Raw genomic sequence first — 18,906 nt, forward strand, 5'->3', positions numbered from 1 at the left:
GTGTCAAACTGGTGAAGCTACAACACAGGATTACTTGCAAGGCCAACAACAGAAGCATAGACAGAGCTAAGCGAACACAACTAATGAATCAGCTCTGTCGTCCTGCAGCGTTTAGTTATGAATAGTGGTGGACAATTAAACAACTCACTGGACAAGGCAGCTCCACTAATAGCCCCATCCTCAATGATGGAGCAGCCCGGCACATTAATGCAAAAGATAAAGCTGAAGCATTTGGAAACACATTCAGTCGAAATGCTGAGTGGATGATCCATGAATCTAGTCTTCAGCTAATTTGATCCACTCCATGTGATGTCAAGAAATGGCTGCAGAGATTGGCTACTGCAAGGCTGTAGTCCCTGACAATATTCTGGCAATAGGATTGAAGATTGTGCTCCAGAACTAGGCATACCCCTAACTCAACTATCTGACAATGTGGAAAATTGCCAACATGTCTCCTGTCCACAAAAAGCAAACCAAATCCAAACCAGCCAAATACTGTCCCATCAGTCTACTCTCAGCCTCAGGATAAAGGGGGGGCGGTTTAGAACGGAGTTGAGGAGGAACTTCTTCACTCAAAGGGTGGTGAATCTCTGGAATTCTCTGCCCGTTGAAGTGGTGGAGGCTGCCTCGCTAAATATATTTAAGACGCGGGTTGATGGGTTTTTGATAAGAGAGGGGATTAAGGGTTATGGGGAGAGGGCGGGAAAGTGGAACTGAGCCACGACAGATCAGCCATGATCTTATTGAATGGCGGGGCAGGCTCGAGGGGCTGGATGGCCTACTCCTGCTCCTATTTCTTATGTTCTTGTGTTCAATCATCAGTAAAGTGTTGGAAGGGGTCATCGACAGCGCTATCAAGCTACACCTGCTCCTGCAATAACCTACTCATAATCTTTCGATGCATTGTCCAGTTTTAACTGTTGGTAAGAGTGGCTCATTTCCAACTTGGTATACGTCAGACTCCCAGCCACCTTCACATACAGATCCTCTATTCAAGGATGAGGGTACCCACCCAGTTTCACAGCCTGCTTCACTATTAACTTGTAATCCCCACACAGATATGGGCAGTCGTGTCTGGTTTAACTACTGGCACAATGGCTACTGCCCACTCAAAGAACAAAGAAAATTACAGCACAGGAACAGGCCCTTGGGCCCTCCAAGTCTGCACCAACCATGTTGCCCATCTGAATTAAAGCCCCCTACCCTTTCCGAGACCGTATCCACCTATTCCCGTCCTATTCATGTATTTGTCAGGACACCTCTTAAAAGTCACTATCGTATCCGTTTCCACTACCTCCCCCAGCAGCGAGTCCGAGGCACCCACCGTCCTCAGTGTAAAAAAACTTGCCTTGTGCATCTCCTTTAAACCTTTCCCTTCACACATTAAACCTGTGTTCCCTCGTAATTGATTCTTCCACCCTGGGAAAAAGCTCCTGACTATCCACTCTGTCCATGCCCCTCATAACATTGTAGACTTCTATCAGGTCACCCTTCAATCACCATTGTTCCAGTGAGGAAGAAAAAGTTTCTCCAACCTCTCCTCATAGCTAACACCTCCATACATCTGGCAACACCCTGGTAAATCTTTTCTGTACCTTCTCCAAAGCCTCCACATCTTTCTGGTAGTGTGGTAACCAGAATTGAACACTATATTCCAAGTTCTGCCTAACTAAGGTTCTATAAAGCTGCAACATGACTTGCCAATGTTTAAACTCGATGAAGGCAAGCGTACCGTATGCCTTTTTGACTACCTTCTCCATCTGCATTACCACTTTCAGTGACCTGTGTATCTGTACACCCAGATCCCTCTGCCTGTCAATACTCTAAAGGGTACTGCCTTTTACTCTATATTTCCCGCTTGTGTTAGACCTTTCAAAATGCATTACCTCACATTTGTCCGGATTAAACTCCATCTGCCATCTCTCTGCCCAAGTCTCCAACTGATCTATATCCTGCTGTATCCTCTGATGGTCCTCATCGTTATTCACAAATCCACCAACCTTTGTGTCATCTGCAAACTTACTAATCAAACCAGTTACATTTTCCTACAAATTGTTTATATATTATAGCTAGAAAAGGTCCGAACACTGATCCTTGAGGAATGCCATTAGTCACAGCCCTCCATTCGGAAAATGCAGCTATCCAATGCTACCCTCTGTCTTCTTTGACCGAGCCAATTCTGTATCCACCTTGCCAGCTCACCTCTGATCCCATGCGACTTCACCTTCTGCACCAGTCTGCCATAAGGGACCTTGACGAAGGCCTGACTGAAGTCCACATAGCCAACATCCACTGCCCTACCCTCATCAATCATCTTCGTCACTTCCTCAAAAAACTCAATCAAGTTCATGAGACACGACCTCCCCTTCACAAAACCCCTCACTAATCCATCCATCTATTTCCAAGTGGGATTAAATCCTGTCTCAAAAAATCCTCTCAAATATTTTCCCTACCACCGACATAAGGTTCAGTGGCCTGTCACTACCTGGATTATCCTTACTACTCTTCTCTGCAAATGTTTTTATATCGGAGCATCCAGGGACATTAAACTTTGAATTAAATGATATATCTGAGTCATATGTGTAGTTAGAAATATAACTCTCTCCTTATCTTGCCCCTTTATTTCACTAACACAGAAAATATATTCCAAATGTTCCACTTACTGTACCCACTCTCTGTAATAGCACTGAAAGTTTCTACTTTGCCAAAGACAGACGTGTCCACGGTTTACTTTTCCAGGGTGGACTCGATTGGACTTATTCTGAACTCTTGCAAATGAACTTCCCTTTAACTTTCTCATTGCAACTGGAGTCACTGTCCTTTCCCTCGTTGCCAATGTAATTACTGCAATACTTGGTGACTACCAGTTAGGTAGCCAGCGATAATGGGTTTATTAACATTTACAGTTATGCACAGGGTGCTACAATTGATATTCTCACTCTCATTTCAGAATCAATCTGGCTGCAAAAATTAATACTTTGTCCAAGATCCCCACACTCATTTCCCATTGGATGATCAGGTTACATGAGCCTTCCAATATATGCTTCTTAAAGGGGCTAGGTACTACAGACACAGAGGGTGAGACCGGAAGTGACATGATACCGTGACCACCTGTCCCTTCGGCCCCTCTCTTCTGTCTCAGAGGAGGTGCCCCCTGCTAAGTTGACAATACCCACCCACTGGGATGCACACACTGTTGCTGCCAGTGGGTTGGAATCCTCAGGGACATCTCACAAGGGTATAACGTCCTGAAAAGTCCAGAAGATACGCAAAAACCTCCAAAGTAAGCACTGGAAATGGTCACGTTTACCCCACGCTCTTACCCATCTCACCCATGCTTTGCTGCTGCCAACTTTTATCCTGCCTTTGGATGACAAATCGGCAAAAAAACAATTGCCCTGTGCGTCCACCTAAACATCGCCCAGGTTCCACTCAATTCAAACTCATTGGGTATTTAGTCCATCAAACTCGCTGCTTAATTGTTGGCAGCTGTACAGCTGTCTCCTGCCGGCCGAGATATCTCCCCGAGTGTGTGATGAGACCGGGATGCGTACCCGATGTCTCCTCGCGCAATAGTCACAGAATCATATAATCCCTACCAGGAGGACACTCAGCCCATCGAGTCTGCACTGTCAACAATCCCACCCAGCCCCTATCTCCATAAACCCATGCATTTACCCTGGCACTAAGGGACAATTCAGCACGGCCAATCAAGTTTATATTTATTTATTAGTGTCACAAGTAGGCTTACATTAACACTGCAATGAAGTTACTATGAAAATCCGCTAGTCGCCACACTCTGTAACTTGTTCGGGTTCATAAGAACATAAGAACATAAGAAATAGGAGCAGGAGTAGGCCATCTAGCCCCTCGAGCCTGCCCCGCCATTCAATAAGATCTGTTGTGGCTCAGTTCCACTTTCCCGCCCTCTCCCCATAACCCTTAATCCCCTCGCTTATCAAAAACCTATCAAACCGCGTCTTAAATATATTTAGCGAGGCAGCCTCCACCACTTCAACGGGCAGAGAATTCCAGAGATTCACCACCCTTTGAGTGAAGAAGTTCCTCCTCAACTCTGTTCTAAACCGCCCCCCCTTTATCTTGAGGCTGTGCCCCCTAGTCCTACTGTCCTTTCTGAGCGGGAAGAACCTCTCCACCTCTATCCTATCCATCCCATTCATCATCTTATACGTCTCAATAAGATCTCCCCTCATCCTTCTAAACCCTAACGAGTACAAGCCCAGTCTATTCAGCCTCTCCTCATAGCTCAACCCCCTCAACTCTGGTATCAGCCTAGTGAACCTCCTCTGCACTCCCTCCAAGGTCAAAATATCCTTGCGTAAGTGCGGCGACCAAAACTGCACACAGTACTCCAGCTGCGGCCTCACCAGTGCCCTGTACAGTTGCAGCAAGACCTCCCTACTTTTATATTCAATCCCCCTCGCGATGAAGGCCAGCATCCCATTCGCCTTCCTGACCACCTGCTGCACCTGCAGGCTGGGTTTTTGCGACTCATGCACAAGGACCCCGAGGTCCCTCTGCACCGTTGCATGCTGCAGTTTTTCGCCCTGTAAGTAATAGTTCACTGAGGGAGGATTTAGCATAGCCAATGCACCCTGACCAGCATGTCTATCGGACTGTAGGAGGAAACCGGAGCACACCCACGCAGACACGGGGACAATGTGCAGACACTGCACAAACAGTGATCCAACACCGGAATTGAACCCGGGTCCTTGGCGCTGTGAGGCAGCAGTGCTCACCACTGTGCCATCCCAATTTTGGGTGTTTCCAGGTCGGTTCTGGTCCTGTGTGTTTGGGACAGGATTGGGCTTGTTGTAAATTCATGTCAAAGTGAGTCATTAGCAGATTGCTGCCTGTCTCAGTTTGCCTCTGTTGGTGTCAGGGTCACTGAGATATGCTTCAGATAGGGGTTCAGAATTATTGAGGGTGAATTCCAAACACTGCGGAGGTAACTTACTGGAAATGTACAATAAATACAGAAAGTACTCAGCAGGCCTGACAATGACTCTCCGTCTGTACTGGGGAAACATTAGAAATGTCACAGGGATTGTGAGCAAGTAAAAAGGAGAGAACCAGAAAATATAGTGAAAGGAAAAGTCTGTGATAGACTGGAAGAATAGTCGCTCAGTGAGAGCCAATCTTATCTCAGTTGGGATTTCACAGCTTCCTAGACTCTGAGTGCAGACTGTCAGCTCATTTTAATTCCCTTTTCTTTGTCGATTTCACATTTTTCTCCTGTTTTTCCTTCGGCCTGTTTCACACCTGCCGTTCCTTTATCAGCCCCATTATCTGTCCCTTGAACCTTACACATCTAAATCTTCCATCATTTAATCTCTCTGGTCTCCAGTCCCAGAGCCTCTCTTTCCCATCTTCACCTTGTTCACTTTTCTAACGTCTCCTGATTCTGGGGCAGCACAGTGGCACAATGGTTAACACTGCTGCTTCACAACACCAGGGATCTGGGTTCAATTCCTGGCTTGGGTCACCGCCTGTGCAGAGTTTGCACATTCTCCCCACGTCTGCGTGAGTTTTCTCCAGATGCTCCGGTTTCTTCTCACAGACCGAAAGACATGCTGGTTGGGGTGTATTGGCTGCACTAAATTCTCCCTCAGTGTACCCGAACAGGCACCAGAGTGTGGTGACCAGGGGATTGTCACAGTAACTTCATTGCAGTGTTATTGTAAGGCTTTTTGTTTGTCCATCGTCATCGATGAGGACCTCAACACCATTAGACATTTTGAGGCTGGTTGCAGTGTGTCTGAAGGAGACTGATCAGGGCCAATTTGGGCACAGAATGTCCTGGCACATATTGGACAGACTAGTGTCAGCCTATAAAGTGGTGAAAGGTCATTAACCTGAGATGTTGACTCTGTTTCTCTCTCTGCAGATGCTACCTGACCTGCTGAGTTATTTCCAGCGTTTTCTGTTTGCCTTCGGAACACCGCAGCTCCCATTTGGAACATTAATTTTGAACACTTCTCAGTTTTTAACCAACAAATCGAAGTTTCAGGAGTAGGAATCCTGTGTCTGATCCCTGTGTTAGCTCCTGGGTGACCCAACAAAGGGTTTGGCACCAGACGCTGAGGGGATAGGATCTTAGTCCACGTATATCATCTCCTGCCACTGATTCTGTGGCCTCATTGACTCCGTTTAAGCAATCTCCAATTAACACAGGGTTATGTTTATCAGGGCAAGGTCTGCTTGGAGTCTGAGCTCTGGGTCTCTGTGGGACTGGGGAAGGTTTGTCACAGTGACAGCTTTATATCGGTGAGAATGCGGGCCTGCTGACCTGGGCCGCGTGGCCACACCACCACCTGCTGGAGCTCCACATACACTGCGGCTCGAGTTGGTTTTGCTCCGTTGTTAGCAGGGATTTTCCAGCTGGAAAGCCCCCACCCGAGATCGGCAGACTTTTCCATGGTCCACCCCTCGCCCGCTATGATTCCCGTGGCTTGAGGGGAATGGGGAAATTCACCCTGCTTAGTCAATAGTTGACCAACCTGGATTAAATATTATAACTGCCTGAAGCAAAATGAGATTAAATTGGAAATGCATCAGAGTCAAAATGTGTGCTAATGTCACTGGACGAGTAATCCCCTGGTTCAGACTAACGCTCTGGGGACAGGGGTTCAAATCCCACCAGGGCAACTGCTGGAATTTGAATTCCAGTCAGTAAATTAGGGAGTGATCCAATGGCCAGATTCTCTCTGCATCCAGATCCTGTTATTGCCGCTAAATCTCAGGAGCAGCCAACAACAGGATTGGCACTGGCGAGATCTTGGTTTGAGATCCCCCACGCCCCCTGTCAGTGAGGTGGTCAGGGATTGTGCCCAGTGAGGGCCTGGACCTCATCTCCGTGGACTTAAATAAATCTGAATATAATCTTCACCCTCTCGTGTTCACCCACACCATTACCCTCCCTCCTGGGTGGGCTGGGGTGGGGGTGGGGGGGTGGGTGGGGGTGGGGATGGGGATGGGGGTGGGGGTGGGGGTGGGGTGGGGTGGGGGTGGGGGTGGGGTGGGGTTGGGAGTGTGGGGTAGGATTGGGGGTGGGGCGGGGGGTTGTGTGGAGTTGTTTTCGGGGCACAGGGAGCGGGACTGAGGGGTGATAAAAAATAGTTGTGATTTTAGCCACTCCGTCCACCGTCAGCTGGAACTCCAAACATTCAACATTCTCCAGGAACTGCCGATCGGCCAAATCTGGGTAAAATTTGACAAGTTTCCTTTCAAATCACAACATGGATCATATCCAAGAAAATCGTCGCGTCTCCCGCCTGTGAAAGCATTGAGGAGGAAAGCAGACCAAATTATCTGGAATAAAGACCTCCAAAACACAAACTCCCTTCGCAAAACACAAGCCTCATTCCCAAAACACAAACCCCATTCCCAAAACATAAACCCTCTTCACAAAACACAAACCCCCTTCCCAAAACACAAACCCCATTCCCAAAACACAAACCCCATTCCCAAAACACAATCCCCATTCCCAAAACATAAACCCTCTTCACAAAACACAAACCCCCTTCCCAAAACACAAACCCCTTCCCAAAACACAAACCCCATTCCCAAAACACAAACCCCCTTCCCAAAACACAAACCCCCTTCCCAAAACACAAACCCCCTTCCCAAAACACAAACCTCATTCCCAAAACATAAACCCTCTTCACAAAACACAAACCCCCTTCCCAAAACACAAACCCTCTCCCCAAAACACAAACCCTCTCCCCAAAACACAAACTCCCTTCCCAAAACACAAACCCTCTCCCCAAAACACAAACTCCCTTCCCAAAACACAAACCCTCTCCCCAAAACACAAACTCCCTTCCCAAAACACAAACCCTCTCCCCAAAACACAAACTCCCTTCCCAAAACAGAAAGATTTCAGACTTGGTTAGGGTGAAGAGGTATGTATTGATGAGAGAAAGTTAGATACGGGGGGTTTACGCAGCACAAGGGTTGCTCTGGAGCAGAATCCCGGTCCTAAATGCTTACAGTAAAATAAAAGGAAAATATTGCAAATGCCGGAATCTGAAACAAAAACAGAAAATGCTGGAAAATCTCGGCAGGTCTGGCAGCATCTGTGGGGAGAGAATAAAGCCAACACTTTGAGACTGGATGACCCTCCGTCAGAGCTCAGAAAATCAGACAAGGTTTATACGATGAGAGCGAGAATGGAGAAGCGAAAAAATGGAAGTAGGGATGACGGGTGATGAAAAGTGGATGAAAAAAAGAAATGAAACAAAATAAATGGAGATGGGGGGGGGGTGAAGATGGAGGAGAGAGTTCATGCTCTGAGGTTGTTGAACTCAATGTTCAGTCCAGAAGGCTGTAAACTGTCCAATCGGAAGATAGGGTTCTGTTCTTCCAGTTTGCATTGGGGTTCATTGGAAGATTGCAAAAGGCCAAGGATGGACATGTGGACAGGAGAGCCGGGTGGAAGGTCTGGGTCCTGTTTGAGGTCTTGCATTGCTCACTGACACCCTTTTCAGAGTTGGTCTCTATCTGGGGAGTTCTCTGATTTGTCTGTTCCTTGTCCTGAGTCTATTCACCAAAGTGTGATCCCTGTTTTCCCGCTTCAATCAGACTGAATACTCCCAGCTAGGCTGTGCCAGAAAATCACCCATATTTATTGTGGCAGTTACGGCGATGCCAATAGATTTCAGACTCTGTTAGGAACAAGAGGTATTTATTGACAAGAGGTACATAGAAACTAGAAGCAGGAGGAGGCCATTTGGCCCTTCAAGCCTACTCTGCCGTTCATTTTGATCATGGCTGATTATCAAGTTCAATATCCTGATCCTTCCTCCCCCCCATATCCTTTGATCCCGTTAGCCCCAAGAGCGATATCTAATTTCTTCTTGAAGTCAGACGTTTTAGCCTCAACTACTTTCTGTGGAGTGAATTCCACACATTCACCACCCTCTGGGTGAAAAAAAATTCTCTTCACCTCAGTTCTAAAGGATTTACCCCTTATCCTCAAACGATAAACCCTAGTTCTGGATTCCCCCACCATCGGGAACATTCTTTCTGAATCTACCCTGTCGAACCCTGTTAGAATTTTATAAGTTTCTATGAGATCCCCCTCTCACTCTTCTAAACTCCAGTGAATATAATCCTAACCGACTTAATCTCTCCTCATATGTCAGACCTGCCATCCCAGGAATCAGTCTGGTAAATTTCACTATTCTCCCTCTATAGCAAGGACATCTTTCCTCAGATAAGGACACCAAAACTGCACACAATACTCCAGGTGTGGCCTCACCAATGCCCTGTACAATTGCAGCAAAACATCCCTATCCCTATACTCAAATCCTCTCACTATGAAGGCCAACATACCATTTGCCGCCTTTACTGCCTGCTGTACCTGCACGCTTACTTTCAACAGTTGATGCTCGAGGATTCCAATGTCTCATTGCGTATCCACCTCTCTCAATTTACACCCATTCAAGTAATAATCAGTCTTCCTATTATTGCTATCAAAGTGGATAACCTCACATTTATCCACATTATGCTGTATCTGCCATGCCGATACCCACACACTCAGCCTGTCCAAATCACACTGAAGTATCTCTGCATCCTCCTCACAGCTCACCCTCCCACCCAACTTTGCATCATCTGCAGATTTGGAGATAATACTTTCAGTCCCCTCTTCCAGGTCATTAATATATAATGTGGACAGTTGGGTTCCGAGTACAGATCCTCGTGGAATCCCACTAGTCACTGGCTACCAATCAGAAAAGGACTCATTTATGCCAACTCTTTGCTTCCAATCTGCTAACCAGCTTTCTATCGAGACATTACCTGCAATCCCATGTGCTTTAACTTTACACAGTAGTCTGTTATGTGAGAACTTGTTGAAAGCCTTCTGAAAGTCTAAATAAACCACATCCACTGGTTCTCCTGGGTCAACTCCACTAGTCACATTCGCACAATATTCCAATAGATTTGTCAAGCATGATTTCACTTTTGTAAATCCATGCTGACTGTGTCTGATCATCCCACTGCCTTCCAAGTGCTGAGTTATAAAATCCTTGATAATGAACTTTAGCAACTTCCCCAGTATGACATTAGGCTCACTGGTCTATAGTTCCCTGCTTTCCCTCTGTCTTCCTGTTTGAATAACAGGCTTACATTAGCTACCCTCTAATCGATAGAATCAGTGTAGAGTCAATGAAACTTAGGTGCAGGAGTCTGTGTAGCACAGGGGCTGCCCTGGGGCAGAGCCCCAGTTCCAAATGCTTACAACATGGTTCTAGAAATGAAACCCCAAAGGGGGAATCTCTCTCACTTTGGGTTTCCATTAGTTCCTCAGGTCAGGTAACTTACTTCAGCTGCACTGTCTTAAAAAGACAGACGCCATATACACAAGAAAACCCCCTTCCCAAAACACAAACCCCCTTCCCAAAATCCATTCTCCTTCCCAAAATTTAAACCTCATTCTAAAAGCACAAACCCCAATCCAGAACACTACCCCCACCCCAAAAACACAAACCCCAACCCAGAACACTACCCCCACCCCAAAAACACAAACCCCAACCCAGAACGCTACCCCCACCCCAAAAACACAAACCCCAACCCAGAACACTACCCCCACCCCAAAAACACAAACCCCAACCCAGAACACTACCCCCACCCCAAAAACACAAACCCCAACCCAGAACACTACCCCCACCCCAAAAACACAAACCCCAACCCAGAACACTACCCCCACCCCAAAAACACAAACCCCAACCCAGAACACTACCCCCACCCCAAAAACACAAACCCCAACCCAGAACGCTACCCCCACCCCAAAAACACAAACCCCAACCCAGAACACTACCCCCACCCCAAAAACACAAACCCCAACCCAGAACACTACCCCCACCCCAAAAACACAAACCTCCCTTCCCAAAATCCATCCTCCTTCCCAAAATCCAAACCTCATTCTAAAAACTCAAACGCCAACCCAGAACACTACCCCCACCCCAAAAACACAAACCCCAACCCAGAACACGACCCCCATCCCGAAAACACAAACCCCAACCCAGAACACGACCCCCATCCCGAAAACACAAACCCCCTTCCCAAAATCCATCCTCCTTCCCAAAATCTAAACCTCATTCTAAAAACACAAACCCCAACCCAGAACACTACCCCCACCCCAAAAACACAAACCTCCCTTCCCAAAATCCATCCTCCTTCCCAAAATCCAAACCTCACTCTAAAAACTCAAACGCCAACCCAGAACACAAACACCCTTTCCCAAAACACATACCTCCTCCCAATCCAAAAACACCCCCCTCCAAAAGCGCAAGCCCCTTCCCACAAGAAGTCTCTCGCTCAAATACAAACCCTCACTCCCTCCCTCCCTACATCCTTGTCATGGTTTCCAGGCTGAGTTGAATGGGAAATTTGGCGAATCAGGAAAATAAAGTTTTAAAGTTTATTTATTAGCCACAAGTAAGGCTTACTTGTGGCTTACACTGCAATTAAGTTACTGTGAAATTCCCCTAGTCGCCGCAGTCCAACACACGTTCAGGTCAATGAACCTGTGGGAGGAAACCGGAGCATGCAGAGGAAACCCACGCAGACACGGGGAGAATGTACAGACTCCGCACAGACAGTATCAAAGCCAGGAATTGAACCTGGGTCCCTGGCACTGTGAAGCAGCAGTGCTAACCACTGTGTTACCGTGCTGTCCACTGATGGGGTAATCCCGTCCTGTCTCATTCCCCTTCCTCACCTCCCTCACTTACACTTCTCCTCACGCATTCTCTCTCTCCATTCTCTCTCTCACTCCCTGCCTCACTCTCTCTTCCCACTCTCCCCCCCTCCTTGCTCCTTGCATGTGTTTTATTCTCTAACTGCCACTGATTCTGCGGCTGCATTGACTCCGTTCAAGCAATCTCCAATTAACACAGGGTTATGTTTATCAGGGCAAGGTCTGCTTGGAGTCTGAGCTCTGGGTCTCTGTGGGACTGGGGAAGGTTTGTCACAGTGACAGCTTTATATCGATGAGAATGTGGGCCTGCTGACCTGGGCCGCGTGGCCACACCACCACCTGCTGGAGCTCCACATACACTGCAACTCAGTGTCTTCCATGGACAATTAAATTCTTGTAGACATTGCCCGGAATTTCGCCAGCACGCCCACCCCGATTCCAGGGCCAGGCGAGACTAGGAGAACAACATTCTCCATTGGCCTTAGGCGGGATTGTACGAACCTCGGGCAGACATGCCGGTAAAATTCCACCCATTGAGTAGTTTTCTTTCCTTAATAGAAAATGATCTCCATTGCCCTGCTCTGTGGTGTAAATCTTCAATGTAGTTAGACTAAGAACTGTGATTGGTGCTGACTTATGACAAGTATGGTGCAGTAGTGAACTCTGATCTTTGATTTGATTTATTATTGTCACATGTATTTGTGTACAGTGAAAAGTATTGTTTTTTGCGCGCTCTACAGACAAAGCATACCATTCATAGAGAAGGAAACACGAGTGTGCAGAATGTAGTGTTACAGTCAGAGCTAGGGTGTAGAGAAAGAGCAGCTTCATGCGAGGTAGGTCCATTCTGATGTCAGCAGGGAAGAAGCTGTTCTTGAGTCGGTCAGTACGTGACCTCAGGCTTTTGTATCTTTTTCCCAATGGAAGAAGGTGGAAGAGAGAAGGCGTGTGGGGTCCTTAATTATGCCGGCTGCTTTGACGAGGCAGCAGGAAGTGTAGACAGAGTCAATGAATGGGAAACTGGTCTGAGTGATAGATTAGGCTACATTCAGGACCTTTTGTGGTTCCTTGTGGTCTTGGGCAGAGCAGGAGCCCATACCAAGCTGTGATACAACCAGAAACAATGCTTTCTATGTTGCATCTGTAAACATTAGTGAGAATCGTAGCTGGTATGCTAAATTTCCTTAGTCGTCTGAAAAAGTAGAGACTTTGGTGGACTTTCTTAACTATAGTGTCAGCGTGGAGGGACTAGGACAGGTTGTTGGTGATCACCTAGAACCTTGAAGCTCTCGACCCTTTCTATTTCATCCCCGTTGATGTAGACAGGGGCATGTTCTCCTTTGTACTTCCTGAAGTCGATGGCTATCTCCTTCATTTTGTTGACACTGGGGGAGAGATTATTGTTGCCGCACCAGTTCACCAGATTCTCTATCCCATTCCTGTACTCTGTCTCATCATTGTTTGAGATCTGACTCACTACGGTGGCGTCATTACAAACTTGAAAATCGAGTTGGAGGGGAATTTGGTCACTCATAGATGCATAAGGAGTATAGTAGGGGGCTGAGAACACAGCCTTATGGGGCACCGGCGTTGAGGATGATCGTGGAGGAGATGTTGTTGCCTATCCTTACTGATTGTGGTCTGTGAGTTAGGAAGTTCAGGGTCCAGTCGCAGAGGGAGGAGCCGAGCCCTCAGCCATGGAGATGAGTTTTGTGGGAATAATGGTGTTGAAGGCTGAGCTGTAGTCAATAAATAGGAGTCTGACGTAGGTGTCTTTGTTATCTAGTGTAGGGCCAGGGAGATGGCGACTGCTGTGGATCTGTTGCGGTGATGGGCGAACTGTGGTGGATCCAGGCAATTCGGGAGGCCAGGATTGATTTGTGCCATGGCTAACTTTTCGGAGTACTTCTTAATGATGGATGCCAGGCTGATAGTCATTGAGGCTTTTCTTAAGTATCAGGATGATGGTTGTCTTCTGGAAGCAGATAGGGACCTCAGGTTGTTGTACAGAGGTTGTAGATGTTTGTGAATACTCCCACCAGCTGATCCGCACAGGATCTGAGTTCTCGCCCGAGTATCCCATCCGGGCCAAACACTTTCTGTGGGTTGACTTTCAAGAAGGCCGATCTGACACCTACGATCTCGGATGTAGGTTCATTCGAGGCTTCAAGGGATGGAGGGCGTGCTGTCTCTGACCTCTTGCTTAAAACAAAGAACAGAGAACAACACAGCACAGGAAACAGGGCCTTTGGCCCAACAAGCCCACGCTGCCCGTTTTAACACTCAGTGAGCGCCTCATTCCAATCCTTCCTCTACCTATGAATTCTGTCTACGCCTCTTGGACTCCACAATAAAGGGTTGCAAATTTAGAGAATTTTATGCGTGCCAGATTGAGGGAGGTCTAATTTAGGGACAATTTGTTATCACCGATCAGCCTAAAAGCACGTTTTTGGGGTGTGGGAGGAAACCGGAGCACCCGGAGAAAACCCACGCAAGCATGGGGAGAATGTTCACACTGATCCAAGTCGGAGATCCGACCCGGGTCCCTGTATCTGCACAGCAAACAGTGATAGTCACTGAGCTGTCGTGTTGCCCGTCAGTTGGTCCAGTTTAAGCGTACACTAACGACGTGAAGCACTAGGCAACTCTCGAAGCAACATCCAAGAGCAGCCCTCGCACGACCCACCGCCAACAAGGTGACAAAATGGGCATAGAATGTCTTGAGCTCATTGGGGATAGGTGCATTTTAGCCAGCAGCTTTACCTGCCTTCATTTTGTAGCCTCTTGTTACTGGCTGACAGAGTTCTAACACCCGAGGCCTCTCTCTCGTTCCTGAACTGGCGAACCCCAATAAGGGGCAATATGGGAAAAATAATTCCACTGAGGCCCCGATTGGGTAAGGGAGTTTTCTGGGACTTCTGATCCAATGATGTAGTTGGAAAGGGCACCGACTGCATGACACTGAGGGGCAAACCCTCCCCCAGTGATACTCAGGTCTGGTTCCAGCTACCAGGCTGGAAATTGTCCTGAGAAATCTGTTGAGACAATCTCACTTCCTCCCAACGGGTGAACAATGTTGAGCGGTTTATCTGACCACACAGTGACTGATGGGTTGACGTTGTATTATCTAATTCCACCATTTGTATCACAGTAACCCACAACAAACACAGCTGCCACTCCATCACCAATGGCAATGAAGGAGGGAGTACTGGATATATTTAAAGGGTTGGAGTGTCAGTGTAATCAATTGTCAGACTGGGTGATCGACTGGATGTACTCAGGTGCTTTGTTAAATAAAACCCCGTTTAGTTTTTACTTCACCCTTAACTGATTGGCCAGTTGATGCACCTCCTCATAATCCAAGCCGCATTTTAGCTTCTTGTTCATTGCTGGGAAGAGGGTATCGCTGGTTAGGCCAGCATTTTGTTGCCCATCCCTAACTGGCCCCTTGAGAAGGTGGTGGGGAGCTGTCTTCCTGAACCGCTGCAGTCCCTGAGGTGTAGGTGCACCCGTGTTGCAGTTAGGGAGGGAGTTCCAGGATTTTGACCCAGTGGCAGTGAAGTAATGGCAATATATTTCCAAGTCAGGATGCTGAGTGATTTGGAGGGAAACTTGGAGGTTAGGATATTCCCATGAATTTGCTGCCCTTGAGAGAATAGAGCTGATGTCTCGAATCCAGATAACACTTCGTCAAAAGAGCTTTGGCAAAGGGTTGACTGGACTCGAAGCTTCAGCTCTTTTCTGTCCTCACAGATGCCACCAGACCTGCTGAGATTTTCCAGCATTTTCTCCTTTGGCTTCAGATTCCAGCACCCACAATAATTTGCTTTAATCTGCTGCCCTTGTACTCCTCGGTGGTAGAGTCACTGGTTAAAGACATCCATGATGTGTATGTTTATTGATATCTTTTTTTTACATCCACAGGTGATTCAGCCCGCCTTGTTGGCCAACGGGGGGCATACGCGCGGTGGGTCGTGCGAGGGCTGCTCTTGGATGTTGCTTCCAGAGTTGCCTAGTGCTTCACGTCGTTAGTGTACGCTTAAACTGGACCAACTGACGGGCAACACGACAGCTCAGTGACTATCACTGTTTGTTGTGCAGATACATGGATTTGGGCCGGTGTCTGTGGGAGTTTGCACATTCTCCCCGTGCTTGCATGGGTTTTCTCCGGGTGCTCCGGTTTCCTCCCACACCCCAAAAACGTGCTCTTAGGCTGATTGGTGTTCACAAATTGTCCCTAAATTAGACCTCCCTTAATCTGGCACACATAAAATTCTCTAAATTTGCACCCCTTTATTGTGGAGTCCAAGAGGCTTAGACAAAAGTTGTAGGTAGAAGGATTGGAATGAGGCGCTCACTGAGCGTTAAAATGGCGGCGCGGGCTTGTTGGGCCGAAGGGCCTGTTTCCTGTGCTGTGTTGTTCTTTGTTCTTTATGAAGAGTATTATTAACGAGGTTTCCCAGTACCTTGCACCCATACAGCCCAACGCATCTCCCAAATCATTGCCTGATCAAATGAATTGGGTTGGGGTGGGCACAGTAAGAAGTCTCACAACATCAGGTTCAAGTCTAACAGGTTTACATGGTGTCACGAGCTTTCGGTGCACTTTCCCTTCATCAAGTGAGTCAATTGACCTGATGAAGGGACAGCGCTCCAAAAGCTCGTGACACTGTATAAACCTGTTGGATTTTAACATGGCGTGGTGAGACTTCTTACTAATCAAATGAAAAGGAAGTCTCTGGGACAGAGAGGTGTAGGAAGAAGTTGTTGGAATTCACGAACATTGTTGCTGCCGGAAAAGGGTGGAATTCTACCCTGGTGGGACCTTACACAATGGAGTTTTGAAAGGCTCGCCACATTTTACACCCCTGCCCCTGTTAAAATCCCACCCCAGAGCTTTGGACAGTAATGGGAAATGGGCAGCGTTGGATCAGGAGAATTGACAGTGGATCCAATATTTCCTGTTTCAGAGTATGGCTGGGAATCAGAAACACCACAATGTGTCTCGCTGACAATTCAGATTGGATCGAATGTGAAATGCTGACAGATCCACAATGTTGGTGACAGTAATTCAGTTTGAGTGTTGGAGGCAGAGCCTCCCATGGGAAAACCTGACACCGCAATACAAATATCCACATTCTTTCAGGTTAGCGGCAGGGTTCAGACGCTCAGAATTGACAGCAAATCCACAGCTCAGACCTGGAAGGTTCTCAGTGTCCGTCAGTATTCTATGTCGGGACTTGGGGCAGCCAGTGGGCTGTTCTGGGGCCGCTGTGGGGACTGCTGCCTGCCCTGTACAGTTTATCCTTACCGATAAATATCCATTTGGGTTCCTGCCAAGGTCTGTGAGTGCACATCATTGCAGTAAAATAGTGAGAAGGGCTGAGAAAGCTTTTCAAACATGGACAGGTTAACAGAATGGACGAGAACATGACACAAACCATCCAGATCTGTACATCATATTCCAGCTGAGATTAAACTAGTGGCTTATACAAGTTCAGCATAACCTCCTTGCTCTAGTACTCTATGCCCCTATTAATAAAGCCCAGAATACCATTTGCTTTATTAACTGCCCTCTCCTCCTATCCTGCCACCTTCAATGGTCTATGCACCAAGACACACAGGCCCCGCAGCTCCTCTGCCCCTTTAAGGTTTGTACCCTTCATTTTATATTGTCTCTCTATGTTCTTCCTACCAAAATGAATCGCCTCATACTTCTCCACATTGAACTCCATCAGCCACCTATCGGCCCATTCCACCAACTTGTCTATGTCTTTTTGAAGTTCTACACCATCCCCCTCACAGTTTACATAATTTCCAGGTTTTGCGTCATCCACAAACTTTGAAACTTTGAAATTGTCTCCTGCAAAACAGGATCTAGATTATTAATATATGTCAGGAAAAGTAAGGATCCCAATTATGACCTGGGGGTCCTTGTGCACGAGTCGCAAAAACCCAGTCTGCAGGTGTAACAGGTGATCAAGAAGGCAAATGGGATGTTGGCCTTTATATTGAGGGGGATAGAATATAAAAGCAGGGAGGTCTTGCTGCAACTGTACAGGGCACTGGTGAGGCCGCAGCTGGAGTACTGTGTGCAGTTTTGGTTCCCTTATTTGCGAAAGGATATATTGGCCTTGGAGGGAGTGCAGAAAAGGTTCACCAGGCTGATACCGGAGATGAGGGGCTTAGCTTATGAAGAGAGACTAGATAGACTGGGTCTGTACTCGTTAGAGTTTAGAAGGCTGAGGGGGGATCTTATAGAGACTTACAAGATAATGAAGAGGCTAGATAGGGGAGAGGTAGAGAGATTCTTCCCACTTAGAAAGGATAGCAGAACTAGAGGGCACAGCCTCAAGATAAGGGGGAATCAGTTTAGAACAGAGTTGAGGAGGAACTTCTTCTCTCAAAGGGTGGTGAATCTCTGGAATTCTCTGCCCATTGAAGTGGTGGAGGCTACCTCGCTGAATATATTTAAGTCAGAGTAGATAGATTTCTGATAGACAAGGGAATTAAGGGTTATGGGGAGAAAGTGGGAAAGTGGAACTTCAGATCAGCCATGATCTTATTGAATGGTGGGGCAGGCTCGAAGGGCTAGATGGCCGACTCCTGCTCCTATTTCTTATGTTCTTGTGTTCTTCTGACCCTTGGGGAAGTTTACTACAAACCTTAAACCCTATCCTTTCCCTTTTCAAGGAATATACCTGCACTATTTCCAGACCATTTCTGTTTTGAAGGTAGCCCATTGTTCAACTACAGTTTTTCCCATAACCGTTCCTCCCAGTCTAACCCAATACCGTTCCTGCCCCACTGAAGTTGGCTCTCCCCCCGTTAATTATTTTTATCCTGGATCGCCTGTTATCCTTTTTGATCATCACCCTAAACCTTACAATGCAATGATCACTGTCTCCTAAATGTTCCCTCACTGACACTTCATCTACTCATTTCCAAGAACCAGGTCCCACAGTGCAAGCTTTCTTGTTGGACTGGACACATACTTGGACTTTGCCAACTTTAAGAGCATTCAAATGGTCAGTGGATAGGCATATGGATAACATTGGAATAGTTTAGGTTAGAGGGTTAATAGATTGGTTCCACTGGTCGGCGCAACATCGAGGGCCGAAGGGCCTGTATTGCGCTGTAATGTTCTATGTTCTACTGCTGTAGGACATTTTCCTGGACAT

Source organism: Carcharhinus amblyrhynchos, chromosome 29, assembly GCF_965287045.1.
Source record: "Carcharhinus amblyrhynchos chromosome 29, sCarAmb.v2.hapA, whole genome shotgun sequence".
Taxonomy (NCBI): Eukaryota; Metazoa; Chordata; class Chondrichthyes; order Carcharhiniformes; family Carcharhinidae; genus Carcharhinus; species Carcharhinus amblyrhynchos.